Source organism: Canis lupus, chromosome 25 (genome assembly GCF_048164855.1).
Source record: "Canis lupus baileyi chromosome 25, mCanLup2.hap1, whole genome shotgun sequence".
NCBI lineage: Eukaryota > Metazoa > Chordata > Mammalia > Carnivora > Canidae > Canis > Canis lupus.
In genome coordinates this window covers 19,263,988-19,280,358 of record NC_132862.1, presented here as the reverse complement: position 1 = coordinate 19,280,358, position 16,371 = coordinate 19,263,988, and the positions used below count along the sequence as shown (strand labels likewise).

The 16,371-nt window shown below is 38.5% G+C and overlaps 1 long non-coding RNA gene across 2 annotated transcripts in view; it reads left to right on the top strand.

The window, feature by feature from the left end:
- The window catches only part of LOC140617310 (uncharacterized), a 99,019-nt gene extending 85,459 nt beyond the window's left edge, over window positions 1-13,560 (top strand). For both annotated transcript variants that reach the window (XR_012017547.1, XR_012017546.1), the window contains 3 exons: window positions 8,410-8,502; window positions 9,822-9,969; window positions 10,532-13,560. This is a non-coding gene — a long non-coding RNA (uncharacterized lncRNA). The remainder of the gene's footprint in view (window positions 1-8,409; window positions 8,503-9,821; window positions 9,970-10,531) is intronic.
- Window positions 13,561-16,371: the final 2,811 nt, after the last annotated feature.

The window sequence follows — 16,371 nt, the reverse complement described above, 5'->3', positions numbered from 1 at the left end:
GGGGGGGAAAAAGCCATTAATCCTTCCTGTGTTAATTGAGAACACTGAATGCCATTATGAAACCATTTCCTTTGGAGTCACGCTACTCATTTGAATCCCAGTTCAAGTTTGTTGAAATTGTAATGGTAGTAGGCGTTATCATGTCACAAGGTACCATGTTACAACATGAATGCTTTTCATTCTACATGGTTCATAAAGCAAAATAAATTTTGAATAACCAATAGTGTGAGTTAGAACTGGTATATGAGTACATATTTTCAGGAGAAGAAAATGTTCTAATGACAATATACTGCAATGGTAATTCAGGAAGTTTTCTCTTCACCTTCCTTTTCAAGATGCAAGCTATTCATATTATATTCTGATTTGCTACCTCTTTTCTTCAGAAGAGGCAAAAAGCTCAGTACTATCACACATCATATGTATGTGTGTTTTGGAGGGGAAAAAGACTTGCCTTATTGGTTTTTAATCAGAAATTTCTCTAAAAGAATTATTTCTAAAAGAATAGTCATCATTGTGGAGTTTACTGTACGGGAGGAATCCAGAATAACTAAGCAACTGTCAAGTAGAGGAGTTTATTTGCAATTCCCACTCAATCTTCTTTCTTTTAGAAAATTCTCCCCTCCTACCCTAGCTGCCAAAGATAACATACTAACTTCTGCACGTACAATGCCTCAAATTGGGATTTTTGGACACTACCACTGCTCTGAACCTTTCTTACTGTCTATCTTCCCCTCTACCTCCTCTCAAACTGTATCATTAATTCCTTCAGAAACAGTGACCAAAAAGAAATAAACAATTTCATTCGGTACCAGGTATCTCATAGGAATAAAGATCTTCAGACTTATATATGAGACTTATATTTTAGCTCAGAATTTCATATTTAAACTATCAATCAAAGGGAAGGGCATAAGGAAAGTTGTTTTCAGAAAAGCAAGGCAAAGACCCAAAAGATAGCTTCTACAGACCATTTCTTCGAAAGATTCTTGGACACATAGGCCTATTAAAATGGTTCTGCAACCAATTCTCAATTCTGGTGGTGGTGGGGAGGGGCTAGGGGGTGGTTTCCCATGCCACCAAACAATTCTGGGATACCACCTGAGTGTCCTGCAATCCAACTTAATTCTGGGACTATCTTCTAGGAGATGGCATCAGATTCCATAGGTTAGAGGTCAGTCCCACAATACTGTTCTCTTTCTCCCTCCATTTCAGGTGCCTCTTTCAAGCCCAGGTTTTCCATGTACCTCTGACCAATAGACTGTAAACTGTAAACCAGAGGTTCCCATGACTCCCTTCTTGAGTTTCATTAATTTGCTAGGGCAGCTCACAGAACTCAGGAAATCCATTTGCTTACTAGATTACCAGTTCATTACAAAGGATATTAAAGGTTAAGAATCAAGAGTCAAATGAATAGACAGGTAGAGTGAAGTCTTAAACAAAGGAGCGTCTGTTCTAGTGAAGTTGAGTCCCAACATGATGGCACATAGAACCCTTCTATTTCCCCAACCTGGAAGTTCTCCAGACATCTTCCTTTGGGTTTTTGTGAAGTCTTCCTTACACTGGCCATTGGTGATTGACTCAGCCCCCAGCCCCTCTCCCTTCCCTGGAAAACAGGAGGTCAAAGCTTCCAATCCTCTATTTATAGTTAATTCTCTTGTCAACCAGCCCCCACCCTTAGCTGTGGTCCAGAAATCACCTCATTAACATAAACCCAGTAGAAATTGTGGTAGAAAGGGGTTTGTTATGAATAACAAGACACACATTTCTCTTTTATGATTCTGAAGGGATTTCAGGAACTCAGGACAAAAGACCAAATATTATAACAAAATATGCTCCCGTTGCTCTTATTGTTTAGGAAACTCCATGCATTTTGGGAGATCTATGTCAGAAATGAGGATGAATGATGAACAAAGACCAAATATATACATACACGTATTATATGTGTGTCTGTATCTTAGTATATCATATCACACCAATAAAACAAGGTTGTAAATCAAGAAAAGCAAGATGTGGTTTCTAGGAATCATTGGATTACAAGCAGGAAAAAAGTGGCATTTTATCCCATATTCATTGATTTGTAGCTGCCTTAGAAAATTCAGATTGGAACAGAAGGATAGAGCCCTCTCTCCATGGCTGGGGAAAATTTGAGGTTCTGTTAGTGGCAAAAGACAGATTACAAAAACAAAGAGAATTCATTCCAGGTTTATTGCAGGATCATTTCTATTTGAGTGGCATAGGGATATTGATATTTAAGTATGATGTATATAAGCCATAGAGCAAAGAAATGTAAATATAGCTCACTATGCTTTCAGAGTTGAATAATTTTTACATGGGCACGATGTAAAGGTTGTGAATTGGTTTTTGACTTCGAGAATCAACTTATAAACAAAGCACAGAAGACAGCCATAGAGAATGGAAAATAAATATATTTTTTAAAGATTTTATGTATTTATTCTTGAGAGACAGAGAGAGAGAGAGAGGCAGAGACACAGGCAGAGGGAGAAGCAGACTCCATGCAGGGAGCCCGATGAGGGACTCGATCCCAGGTCTCCAGGATCAGGCCCTGGGCCAAAGGCAAGCACTAAACCACTGAGCCCCCCGGGCTGCCCCAAAAAGAAATATTTTTATTTTAGAAGAAGGAAGCAAGTATTAGAGTACTAGTGTCTTCCTTTCACAAAATGGGAAGCTGGGCACTCTCCCTGCTTAAAAAATGCAGTGAACCCTTAAACACAGGGCTTAAAGTTGCATGTAACCAGTGGAGATGTGCAGGCAGTAGTGTTACTGTATTTAGATTAGCTAGTGTGTCAGTCAGGATTCTTAATTGTAAGCAACAGAACCATCTCTGGCTGACTCAGGAAGAAAAGGAAAGCCTTTTTTGGAGGACAGGAGGAACAGGGGCTTGGTGGCCAGAAGCACTTTAAAAAATGCTCGCAGTAGAAGTGGTCTAACAGCAGAAGTCCTTGGTTAGCTGAGCACAAAGCAGGGCAGTTTGTACTTTAAACACAGCTGGCATGTGCAGCTATTTATACTATTGCTGCCACTGCACCCAGGAACTGAATTTTAGCCCCAAAGTGCTTCTGGGTCTTCATACCACTATCTGAGGACCTTCGCTGTCTGGGCTTTCAGAACACATGTTTTCTGGTGCGTCCTGGCCCCTATTAGGTGCCTGGCGGGGATGGGTGGGGCAGGTGAAGTCATCCCCACGTTATTTGGCTGGTGGGTCCCAGGGATGGAAGGGACTGCCTGTGCTTCTGCTTTCCAGTTTGGACCCTGGAGCGGTGGCATTAGCTCACTAGTCTATCACCAGGGAACACTTGGTTCTTCTGTCACCCATGGGGTGAGCCACAGCCTGGGAGGGGAAGGTGCAGACGCTCATTGGGGCCAGAATTATGTAACCTCTTTTATCACCACCAGGGCGTGTCTCCTCAAGCTGGCAAGGAAGACAAGAAATAGCTTTCAAGTGTTTCATTTTAAAATCTCAAGTAAATACATTTATTTCTTTTCACTTTGTGAAGCTTTTGAGCTTTATTAATTTTTTTTAACCTGCGAGCATAACATTTTAACCCATCAGCATCAGAAGTCAAGAAAGATAGGCAAGTCATTCAAACTTTCTAGAACTCAAGTTCCCTAACTTGTGAAATAGATACACTCTTCTCTCAGCCTCTTTTCATTGAACATTCTATGACTGTATGACTGAACTCAGCAAATCCAGTTGTATTCCTGTGTATTATTTGCATTTTTTCTCTCATTATTAGAGACATTGTTAACAGTTTCAAGTTTTAGACAAAAGTAAACATGTTATCTTTACCATTAAGCCCCTCCCAACCATAGAAAGAATCTCTTGATTAGTATCCACCTATCGGGTCAGGGAGAAGGATATAAGGAAAATTTGTTGTGTTTTGGTAGCTTCAAAACAAGTCTCCACATCATCCATCCACGATAGCCAAAAAGTGAAATGACCTAAATATCCATTAACTGAGTGAATGAATGAAATGTGGTATATCTGTCCAATGTAATATTACTGGGCAATGAAGAGAAATGAAGTACTAATATATGCTATAATAAAGACAAATCTTCAAAACATTCTAAATGAAGTAAGTCAGGCACAGCCGATCACATTCTGTGTGATTCCATTTATATGAAACATCCAGAATTCACAAATCCATAGAGATAGGAAGTAATTAGGATTGCCTAGGACTGGGAGTGGAGAGGGTTGAGGTGAATGGGTGTAATTGCCAATATGTATAGGAGGTTTCTAGAGGTGAGAATTATTCTGAAACATTTGTGGTTGCATAAAAAACCATTGAGTTATAAAATTTAAATAGGTAAATTTATGCTATGTAAATTCTGTCTCAGTAAAGCTATTATTTAAAAACAAAACACATCTAGTCCCTCCATAAAGGTTTGGCTACAGGAGGAAAGGGTTGGTATTGGGCATCTATCTGTGTGGTGAGACCTCAGGATTGGCCTCCTAAGGTATGTTTGCATGAGCTTGCAACACATGTGTATTTAAGAAACTTTGACCAAGAGTTGTAAACTTTAAGGCTCAAGTTCATCAAAGAGTGTCAATTCTCACCAAGGAATTGCCTATAGAGGTTCTGTCCTAGCCCCATGCAAGAGGCAGTTGGGAAATAGATCGGTAGCTATAGCCATCCTCTGGGTGCAGCCTCTGAGGCTGACCCTACTGGCACAGCTGGGCTTCACCCCATGAGCTGTGTCCTCTCCCACAACAGTGCCTCTGCTACCATATTCTTGAGAGATCATGTGTATTTCCAAACCTTCTCATTAAGCTCAGCAGCACATGCCATCCTGTCTTTGAAGAAAGCCTGCAGCAAAGAAAAAGTCGCCTCATCATTGTGACTCTCACTTGGTCCCCATTCCATATTTCAACATGACTCATTAGTGTTGGTTTTTGCAGGGCAACTAGTGCCTCAGGACTTTGAAGGGCCAGCACAATGGATGAGAGCTGGAGGTCTTCATAGACTGTGGACCTCCCTGGATGGATGACGACCTGAAAGGGATTAGAATAGGCTTCTCTTTGCTTTTCCCAGTGAAATGGGGGACATTGAATACTGTATCCTGAGGGCCACTTGGGGCATTTTGTTTGGTCTACAAAGTGAGTAGAAGTCTACAGTTAGGACTTCTCTTATTCAGTCCTTTATCCACTTAACATTAGTGTAATATCTACACACTCTGCTACATTCCAAGGGGGCCAGAGGGGGGAAAAGCTTCACACAGTGAATCTGCCTGGGAGTTGCTTAGGGTCTGCTAGGAAGTTAGGCATGAACCTAGAATCTGGTGCACTTTGGTTTGGAGCCTGTGATAACTATTTAGGTAAGGTAGTTCTTAAAGCTATTATCCAAATGATGAAATTAATCCATAGAGGCAAAGAGCTTTTATAAAATGTTATTGACAGGATGTGAGTCCCCCAAAACATTAGTATTTTTATTAATAAAAAGTCACAGAGGATTTTAATGTGCAGCCAGAGTTGAGAACCACTGCTCTCAACAATTCATTAAAAAGTTTATTAGGGGATCCCTGGGTGGCTCAGTGGTTTAGCGCCTGCTTTCCGCCCTGGGTGTGATCCTGGAGACCCGGGATCGAGTCCCACATCGAGCTCCCTGAATAGAGCCTGCTTCTCTCTCTGTCTTTCTCTCTGTGTCTCTCATGAATAAATAAATAAAATCTTAAAAAATATATATCCTTTAAGAACCCCTCCACCCCATAAGGATAAGAGCCTAACATACATATAATTGTTTTAAAAAAAAAAGTTTATTAAAAGCTATAGTCATTATGTATTCTGTAAACAAATTTAGGCTATGTATAGTTTAACAGAGAATTATTCTCTGACTTGTGAATTTAGTTATGGGGAAAAAACTTTTTGTCAGGCCACTGATTTAAATGAATAGTTCTCAGACTTTTTGGTCTCAGGACCATTATGGTCTTATGAGGATTCAAAGAGCTTTTTTCATTATGTGAGTTCTATCTATGGATATTTACAGTATTACTGTTCTAGAAATTAAGATTGAGAAAATTTAAATATGTTTTATATTAATTCATTTAACAAATAACTAAAAAATCCAATGCATGCTCACACCAAGAGCATAGTCTTATGAACAATAACTATGTTTTTGAAGACAAAATGATTCAGTGAGAGGAGAGGCACTCCTTCCCATTTTTGTAAATATCTTTTTTCCTCTGACTTAATAAGAGGCTGCTGGATTCTCATCCCTGCTCTGCATTCATTGAATCTGTTGTGATATCTCACATGATGTAGCCTCGGAAAAACTCCAGTGGACCCTCAAGAGAGAATGAGAGGGTACAGCAAATGACGTTTTCACATTTTTATGAAAATAGTTTTCAATAGCAGGACTCCACTCAGAGTCTCAGGGGTCCCCACTATTGACATCTTTACATTCATTCTCATAACCGTGCTGTCATCTAAGACAAACTAGGAAACTGAGGCTTGGGAAGGTAAAGAACTGGCCCAGGATCACACGGTGGTGACAGCAGGGCTGGGATTTGTCCGCAGGGAGTTGCCTGCCGGAGTGGGAGCTCTGCCACTATGTGAGTCCCATCTCAACAGCTCACACAATACTTAATAGTCATTTAATTTTTTCACTCATCCACTGCTCATGTTGATAGGATATTGTTCCCTTTAGACTTGTTTGAGGAACTTAACAAACTCAAAAGTAGTTATTGTTAATTTTTTTCAAATGTCTCAAGGCAGCCTTCTAATTCTTTTGGATTAATAAGAGGCATTTTAGAGTTTCAACAGTTATCAAATGACTCTTCTCATCCTTACAAATTGTAAGTTATTGGAAATGATCATAACACTGGCAAGAGATTGCTTTATTTTTTTTTCTTTTGTTTTAAATACAGTTTGTTCTATTCTAACCCAATACTTGACATCCTAATAAATTTTGTTTTACTAAAAAAGCAAAAGACTAAAAGACCCAACAAACTCATTGTTTCAGTAAAGTACAAATGGATAGAAGAGAGAGAGTTTCATATTCACAGTAAAATATCATGTGGAAATTTTAATAAAGTTTTCCTTTTTTAAACCATAAGGATATAGCTATAAAAGCTACAACTACTGAGCAAAATCAAGCTCTGATTACATTCTCCCTTCCTACAAAACTGATGTCTTTTCCACTTAACCAGCAGCACTAATCAGTATGTCTAACTTGTGCCTATCACTTCATTTTCTAGAAGTCTCTTTTGTTATGGTAAATAAAACCCAGAGTCACAAACAAAGCAATTGCATTGGATAGCTGTTTTTTGCTGGTTATGTTATTGTCTCTATGGTTTTTTTTTTTTCATTTTTGCCTTTCCTCCTAGGTGTCAGTTGCAAGTCCTAGATCCCAATTAAGATTAATAAAATGTCCCACGTAATGTAATTTGCGTTTACTCGGTATTAGGTCAAATCATGACTATTCATGTTGTAAGAACTTAAGCAGCAGAAGAAATAAATGGCTGTTCTGATGTTCTCATATACATGCTAAAACATTAAAATATCTTTAAGCCCTCTGACATATAAACACTTTCTCATTGATCATTTTTTAGTAATTGTTAAGAGAAAACTCTAAATGCAAACTCATCTCCAGGATAACTGCAGGAAAAATAAATGAGAAGCTTACTTTAAATATTTCCCCCTCATCCCCCAAGTATCCCATTTAATCTTTCTTTTTTGCCTTGTGAATCCTAGAATAAATGATAGGGACAATTAAGATCATTCTTTCAAAGTTTTCAATTGACTAAAATATCTGGTTCCAGAGCAACAGTCTTTATAGGTTATAACAGATTCAAATAGCTGTTTGTACATTATTAGCCATATTTATCCTTAATTCTTTTACTCTGAATTGCCAAATTTTAGAATTTTTTTTCTTTCTTCTAAATTTAGGTGAGAATTGTTATTGTACATACGTTCCACTTTGATATTATATTATACTTTGAAAATAGCTCTGCGGAAGAGATTGGTAACATGGTAAAAATTGGGAGGAAAATTCTGAAATAGTATCTTCAAGAACTCTTAAAATTGAAAGTTTCCAACTGCAAAAAATATATATAATAATAAGCTTATAACAACCAGTTTATTATTATTACTTTTATTATTATTATTAGCAGTGGTCAAGTTTCTCAAAAATATATGCTTAGAAACAAAAGTTACCTGTATTTTGTTTGAATAAAATTTTAAAAATAATTTTTATATTTCTTCTCATACACTTGTGTTTGAATATTTTTCTCATCTAGTAAAATATCAAATACAATTAGATTAGCACAATTTTAGAAATATATACTATCTAGTTTCCACTAACGTACAATCACAACTTGCCAGTTCGTAAAAACAGAGCTTTTTGCTTTTTTTGGACTCAGCATTTTTAGTGGATATGATAATGATCTTATCAACAGGTCTGCTGATTCTCAGAATGGAGGAAAACAAAGTCTTTCACCTGGCAGGCCATCGCATTAATTCCAGGACTTTTATGGAAATATCTTGCCAAAGTAAGAAAAATGGTTCTTTTATATTTGGGTAAAATGAATCTGATAAAATAGTAAAACATGGAATTTTTCCCAATCCTTGCCAAATTGTTTGAGCTTTCTATAACATACAAAATTATTTCACTTTTTGTTTGAACAAAATAAAATTCTCAAGATGGAGATTTTGCTTGTAGGGCAATCTATAGATTTGACATGGTAACTGGGCTTAATGGCAAGATATGCAATTTTGGTTTTCTTTGCCACATCTATTTTAATCTAATTATATTTTAAAGGAGATTTCTTCATTGAATCTTTGGGATCAAAAGAGCTGTAAATGTACAAGTATTTGTTGGATATCACATGGAAAGCCATTATATGTGTCAACAGGGAGCAGTTCACTTACAAATTTGAATGCTTATGTTACCTGAGGGCTATCACATTTCTTTTTAAAAGAATGTTTCTTTTTCATAGCCTCATTTAAAGTAGACTTAAATTCCCCTTAGCACTTATTTTGTCACTAAAATAAAAGTTATCATTAATTTCCAAACATACCTCAAACCACTGTGAACCACAGGCAAGGTTAATGCCTAGAAACACACCTTCATCATTTTTATCGTCCTGTTAGGTTTGCCTTCTTATAACTGTGTAGGCATTTATTTATTTTTAAGGCAAACAATTTTGTGTATTACATAAATTAAAATACATTTTTGGATTGGTATTATTTGTCTTATTTGTTTTTATTTTTTAATATAACATTTATATATACTTAAAGTAAACATGATGACTTGATATATAGAAGCCTAGTAAAATAGTTAGACAGTCAAGCTAATTAACATATTAGGTCCTCACATAGTTACCCTATTATTTGGTGATGAGAGCACCTAAAGCAATCTAAATGTCTAAAACTGTGTGAATGTGGTAATCAAATTACAGTGCAACCACTCAACAGAACACCAATGATACAGTAATTTCCCTTTACCTGAGATTTTGCTTTTTGCAATTTCGGTTACCTGTGGTCCATCGCGGTCCCGAAGCAGATTATCCTCCTTCTAACAGATCTTGACCTCCAGAAGGGCAAGAGTAGCCTAATGCTATGTCACAATGCCTATGTCATTCACATCACTTCACCTCATCATAAGAAGAGTAGAGTGTATAGATTTTTGAGAGAGAGAGAGATCACATTCACATAACTGACTATAGTATATTGTTATAATTGTTCTATTTTATTATTGGTTATTCTTGTTAATCTCTCACTGTGCCAAATTTGCAAATTAAACTTTATCATAGGTATGTATAGGAAGAAACATAGTATATATAGGGTTCAGTACTATCTGTGGTTTCAGGCATCCACTGGAGGAAGTCTTGGGACATATTCCCCCAGTAACTGGGAAATTCAAGAAGCTGAACTTCTAGCACAGATGAATCTAGACCTTCAATGAATATAGGTCTCTTTCTCCCAGCTGTTTCTCTTTCTATTGGCTTTATTCTTAGGTAAGTGCTTTTCATGCTGTGGCAAGACATCTAGAGATAAATCCCAGTTTTGTAACCTCCTGTGAAATTAAGTGCCTCTTCTTCACTGGCTCCACAACAATTTGGCTCTTCATTGGCCCAGGGTTTGGTCATATGCCCACAGTGAACTAAGCACTCTGACTCGTTAGCCAGCCTTGGGTCAAGAAACCAAACTTGGGAGCCAGGGGTACTAGCACATATACATGTACCCTGACTATGTTGGGATTTCCCATAAGCAAAATCAGAATGTTGTATCCAAACAGACATTGGATTCTGGGCAAAAATAGCAGATGTTTACTATAGTAGATATCAAATCATATCTTCTTCCCTCTGATAGAGCCTGATGCTTTCATTGATTTGCACACATGCACATAGTAGGGTCTCAGTAGGCAGTTGTTGTACGTATGTTTACAAATTGCCAGGAGCCTACAGGAATGTCCCCCCTCGCTTTTTTTCCCTCTGTAGGTGGGTGTCATTAATACAGGTGTGCAAACCCAACTGTTAACAGTAATTCCCATCTTGGCTTCCCTGTTTACCCCTACAGCACTATTGCAAATTGTTGCCATGAGAATATAGGTCTTCTTTCAAGAATATTATTACCATCACCACCTGCTTGTTGCGCAATATGCAAAAGTAAGTAACATCACAGTGGAAGTCACTGAGTGTAGTGGATGCTTACAGCAGCCTATCCAAATATATATCAACAGTTAGAGATGAAAACGTATTTTTTATACAGACACACTTAAACCAAATCACAGAGTCATCTTTTAACAAGAACAGGATAAACACTTGCATCAATCCAACTAATTGCTAGGCTGACTTAACTACATACATGTTTAATATCACAAAGGAAAATAATATCCCTGTATAGAGAACGCTCAAGGCAATACTTTTTCTTAGTTTTTGGAACATAACTTCATTCTGTGGTATATTTTGTTCTAGTAATGATGAGCCAGTTCTAGGGGAAATAGAAGCAGGGAGAATGACAAGATTGGCTACAAGGACTTGATTCTTGCAAATTTCCATCATTCCTACCATGACATGCCTTTTGTTAACCTCAAAAGATCATGCATGACCCAGTTGGGGTAGATATTTTTGCTCCATTGTGTATCCTACATAACGAGCCATTTGTGTTATGAATTTCTAGTCCTATTCTCCCAAACAGCATGATCTAATGTCTTCTTTAAGCACCAACCTTAAAGCAAGCCTTACTGTGTGCAGGTGGAAGGAATGCTTCTTTCTGGTCTTTACTGAAATTAGTCTGTGAGACCTTAGTTAGACACTGGATTATGACTTTAAGAAACAAAAAGCAAATAAACAAACACAAGGCCCAAACAGAAACCCTAAGAACATTTTATATATTAAGAAAAAAGGTCCTTCTGAGCCCCCTTCTCCCTGCTCCAGATCCTTTTTCCATCAAAAAAAAAAAGCCATATAAAAAGCATATAATCTTTTTTGTCTGTGGAAGTTTGCCCTCCTTGAGCAAACATTTTTGTGCCAGTCAGTTTAGTTCCCGGGGGTGGCGGGGGGGGAGACTGTTTTCTAATTGCTGTTCTTTAGGACCTGAATGTAGGAAACATTCGTGCTCCAGCTTCCTCCTTCATCTAAAAATGTGTTTGCAAAGTGCTCTCCAAGTGAAGCAAGGGCACTTAGATCTGCAGTGTGGAAAGAGTCAGAGGCTGGGCTGTAACTCACATTCTGTGTTTAGGCATATGGGAGTTCTAGAATTCATCTTCTCATCCAGGCCAAGGACCCTGATTACAGGAAAGTGTGTATTCACTTAGCCCTGGCACAATGTCTGAGACACTAATCTTAACCCATTCATTCACCCACTTCTTAATCCATTCAATTTTTGGGAAGCAGCTCCAGCTAAATGATGACCAGGATCAATAGTCTTCACATCTCCTTGCTTTGGTCAAATGTGGAGAATGACAAAATCTGCCACACAGGGTTTTTGTGAGGTATGAATCATTGATAAAAGCAGAGCTCTCAGCACAGAGCCTGGAACCCAAAGCCAAGCCTGGCATCCAGAACAAAGTTTTTCCTGAGAACACTACTTATTTTTGAGTAGAAAGAAAAACATGACTTAAAAAATGAAGAAGGTGGAGATTTTTGCTGGATATTCTGTTGGCCCTAACGAAGTAGCCACTAGCCACATGCAGCTAGTTATGTTTAAATTGAAAGTGATTAAAGCTAACTAAAATTAGGCATTCAATTCCTCAGTCACATTAGCCGTAAGTCAAGTGCTCAATAGCTTGTACCTCAGTGACTACCAAATTAGAGAAGATACAGAACACCTCCATCCTCACAGCAAATACTCTCCATATAGGAATCTGTGTCGCTCTTTTGCTTAATTTGCCCTGTAAATTATTCATCCCCTTGTGTGCACAAAGCATCGTGTTTTATTCAGTGGGGTCACAAAGATGAATACCCCTACTTTGAAGAGACTTGCAAGCTTACCATCTAAAAAAAAATGTAAGACATGCTCATAATTAATGACAACACAGACACTGTGCGATGGCTCAATATTTAAGTGCAGTACATGGAACTAATAATATGGATCTCGACAAGAGTGAGGAGTGTCTACAAGAAAGAAGCTTCTGTTAAAGATAAAAACTGTAGGACTTTTAAAACTCAGTTACAAGTCAGCACGCAGTGATTGGGAGAGAATACTGGAGCAGCACCCAGACTTCACCTTCAAGATTTGTGAGTTTTACTCTAACTTAGCAAATTGGCATTTAAATTTCCTTACACCAGGCTTTTGAGGATGTAGCTATTGTCAGCCACAGTTTGATCACTTACAGAGCAAGGAATAAGGCCATGCCATGTGGAGAGCTCAACAAGTACTGCCACCCTTCAAAATTCATTTTAGACATTTCTGACGTGAGTTGGCTTTCCATGGGACGTACTCCACTTTCCAACTTGGTAAGCAAATAGAAAGATTTTGCGGTGGCTGGGAAGATTTTGTGGTGACTTTTGTGATGGTTATTAAAGAATACCCACAAGTGGCCTCAATTTCATCCATTTCCAAACAAGTGTACTTTTACTCAGAGGCAGAGGGTATGGAAATTCTCTATTTCCCCATTGTGGAACCCCCCAGTCTAGTGAGGGAGTCAGAGATGGCTAGTAGTCCCCCATATTGCTTCTTGTGCAGAGCAACAGAAATTCCTCTTTCAGTTAGGCTCCTCATCACCTGTGAAAGTGGCCATTGTCGCAGTTCTTCAGCAACTGGTGTGGCCCTGAGTCTAAGATTAGCTAGCAGCGTAGACAAGAAACAGATATGTCTAACATCAAGGATGTTTTCTTGAATGATGCCCCCCTTTTAGTTTCATTTCTCCCCTTCCTGCTGGCATAATGAAGACCTGCTGGTGAGCCATTTGGTTGTTGCAGAAAGGGAGATACCCCAGAAATAGTGGAGCAATAAATCAGAAGAAGCCTGGATCCTGACACCATTGCAGAGCAGAGCTGCCTCATATGTTTGCATTTATATAGGAAAAGAGAACCTCTGATCTTCTTCAAGCTGTGTTTATTTGGGCCTCTGTTCTACTCAGCCCAACTAGTCACATAATAAAGCCTGTCATTAAAAAAGAAACTGGTACTTGTTAATCACTCAGCATTATTATTGTTTAAAAATACTAGTAGAGGGAACCCTGGGTGGCTCAGTGGTATAGAGCCTGCCTTTGGCCCAGGGCCTGATCCTAGAGACTCAGGGTCGAGTCCCACGTCCAGCTCCCTGCGTGGAGCCTGCTTCTCCCTCTGCCTGTGTCTCTGCCTCTCTCTCTATCTATGTCTCTCATGAATAAATCAATAAAATCTTAAAAAAAAAAGAGATTTATTTATTTACTTGAGGGGGGAGGGGCAGAGGGAGAAGGAGAGAAATCCTCAAGCAGAATCCCCACTGAGCTCAGAGCTGGATGCAGGACTCGATCCCAGGACCCCGAGCTCATGACCTGAGCTGAAAGCAAGAGCTGACACTTAATTGGCTGAGCCACTCAGGTGCCCCTGAAGTTATTTTTTTGATTGAAAATATATACTGCTATTTGATATTCCTACAAATCTTGATCCAGTAAAACTCTTAAAGCCCACATGAACAGTTAATTGGTACACTTTGCTTTAAAATTTGCCAAACTACATATATCTAAACTTTTTCCGCAGGACAATCAGGGCCTTGCCATTTCAAGATACAAATTAGACAATGTTTAAAAAGAGTCCTTTCTTATCCATGTTACTCAGATGTCAGCTTGGGTCACCTTGCCCTTAAGAAGTCCAATGCCTTCCCCCAAATTCCTTTAATTTGTAGGTGTTTGGTTTCTTTTAGCTACAGCTGACTCATCTGGCTCTGGTTTCTGCCATGTGCCAGGGTTGTCCAATCTGTCTCTGGCAGCTGGGCAGTTCTCCCTGCAGAGCCCCTCTCCCTTGGTTCCCTTTCCTCTGAAGACCACTCTCGTGCCACAGCTGTGTGCGTTAACTAGAGGTCTAATGGCAACAGTAAAAGGATATGGAATCATCCCACAGTTAATTTCGAACTGTATATTAGACTGCCTCGTTCTTCAAAAGCCCTCTTGGCCTCTTTCACCAACTGAGGTTCCAGTTACCCACCACTCTGGCCTCTACATTATTCTTTCTCCTGTTTTTCTCAACTAGGTCTAGTTGACTTCTTGGACAGAGTGGTTTGTTTTCCCATTGTAGGGAATATCTAATCCGTGTCCTCAGGCTCACACTTTCCTTTTCTAAATATTTTGTCACAATATTTTCCTAAAAATGGCTGTAGTCTAGTGCCTACTGACTACATTTAGACCCATCAACTATTCTCATGGGTGAAATGAAATTCGATCTATCTCATTTTGTGGTTAGATAGTTTACTTTTTTGGTTTATGACTTCATTGTTTAAATTTTAGGAAAATTTTATAATGTGCTAGTTTTTTAAAAAAAATAGAATAGAATACAATTTAATATATTGTAATCTCAAACCTCTATGGCACTGTCTTAATATTATTGCTTTACTTCCAAATGCAATCATGCTTATCTTACCTCCTTCTGCTATCTGTACTCTCTGAAGGATCATTTCCATGAGAGTGATAGAAAGTCTTTAAGATCTTGACCTTGAGCGCTCCAATGTGACTCCAGCTTCAGATTTCCTACAACTCCATGTCCTCAGGAATGGCTCTTTGTACCTCATCTGGCAGTAAATACTAGCTCTCCTTTTGCATTCTGTTATGTCCACTTCACTTACCTCCTTATTAAGCCCTGACTCCACACACTTATTCAAATGCATTTCTTGCCATTGCAAAATTCTCGGCTTCTGCCATTTTCCTTTCTCCCTGAATTTTGGAGACATATTCTATATCTTGCCTTCACATCTTCTGTAGCTGCGAAATACCCCTCAGTTGCGAAAAAGTATTTAAGGTGTCATTTTTTTTAACTTGTAAAAGAACCCAATTTGTTTCTCCGTAGCAGATTTCCAGAGATTCAAGGCCAAATATAAGAAGCTTCTGGTTATAGAATCCCGTTCAAGATAATATCCATTTTTCTCTGCTAGTCATATTTGCTGTTTATGTAAGTTATTAATGTTCCCATTAGAACTTGGAAGATTGATCATATTGTTCCCCTCTTTTCCACTTGGCCCTCTGGAGGAAAAAGTTAGATTTAAAATAGCAATTTAAGGCTGATTTTTGGGGCACCTCGGTGGCTCAGTCAGTTAAGCGTCTGACCCTTGATTTTGGCTCAGGTCATGATCTCAGGGTCCTGAGATCGACCCCTGCATCAGGCTCTGTGCTCAGCAGGAAGTCTGCTTGAGATTCTTTCTCTCTCTCTCCCTCTCCTTCTGCCCCTCTCTGAACTCACTCTCTCTATCTATCTATCTAAAATAAATTTTAAAATTTTTAAAAAATGGTGTTAAGACTGATTTTTGAACATGTTCAAAGGACATTTGCTATTGGTCAATTTCTATACCCCTCTGACACCAATGACCAATAGGACCTATTGGCTCCTGTGTTCCTTCTTGGGTCCTGTCATGTTAGATTTAGGATTTGGGAGGGCAGAGAATTTAAGAGAGAAGGTTTTATTTTCAACATTCTGGTATGCACAAGGACTTTTAAATGCCTTATTAAGATTTTATAAATGGGTTATTAAAGTACAAGTAAGTACTTACTTGGTAATGAGTATTTTAACTTATTTACTTTTCAGAGTAAGAATTAAAAAACAAATTTTGTCAAATCATTTGCCAGAAAACATCCCACAACCCTACCAGTACCTGTGGAGACCAAGGTACATCCCACCCTGCCCATAACCACTAAAACCCCTTCTTGTCAGCTTGCAATCCAATCATGAGCAGCTCAGTGGGTAAGTGAGAGTTGTGTATGGTGTATATGCAGGGAAAGGAAT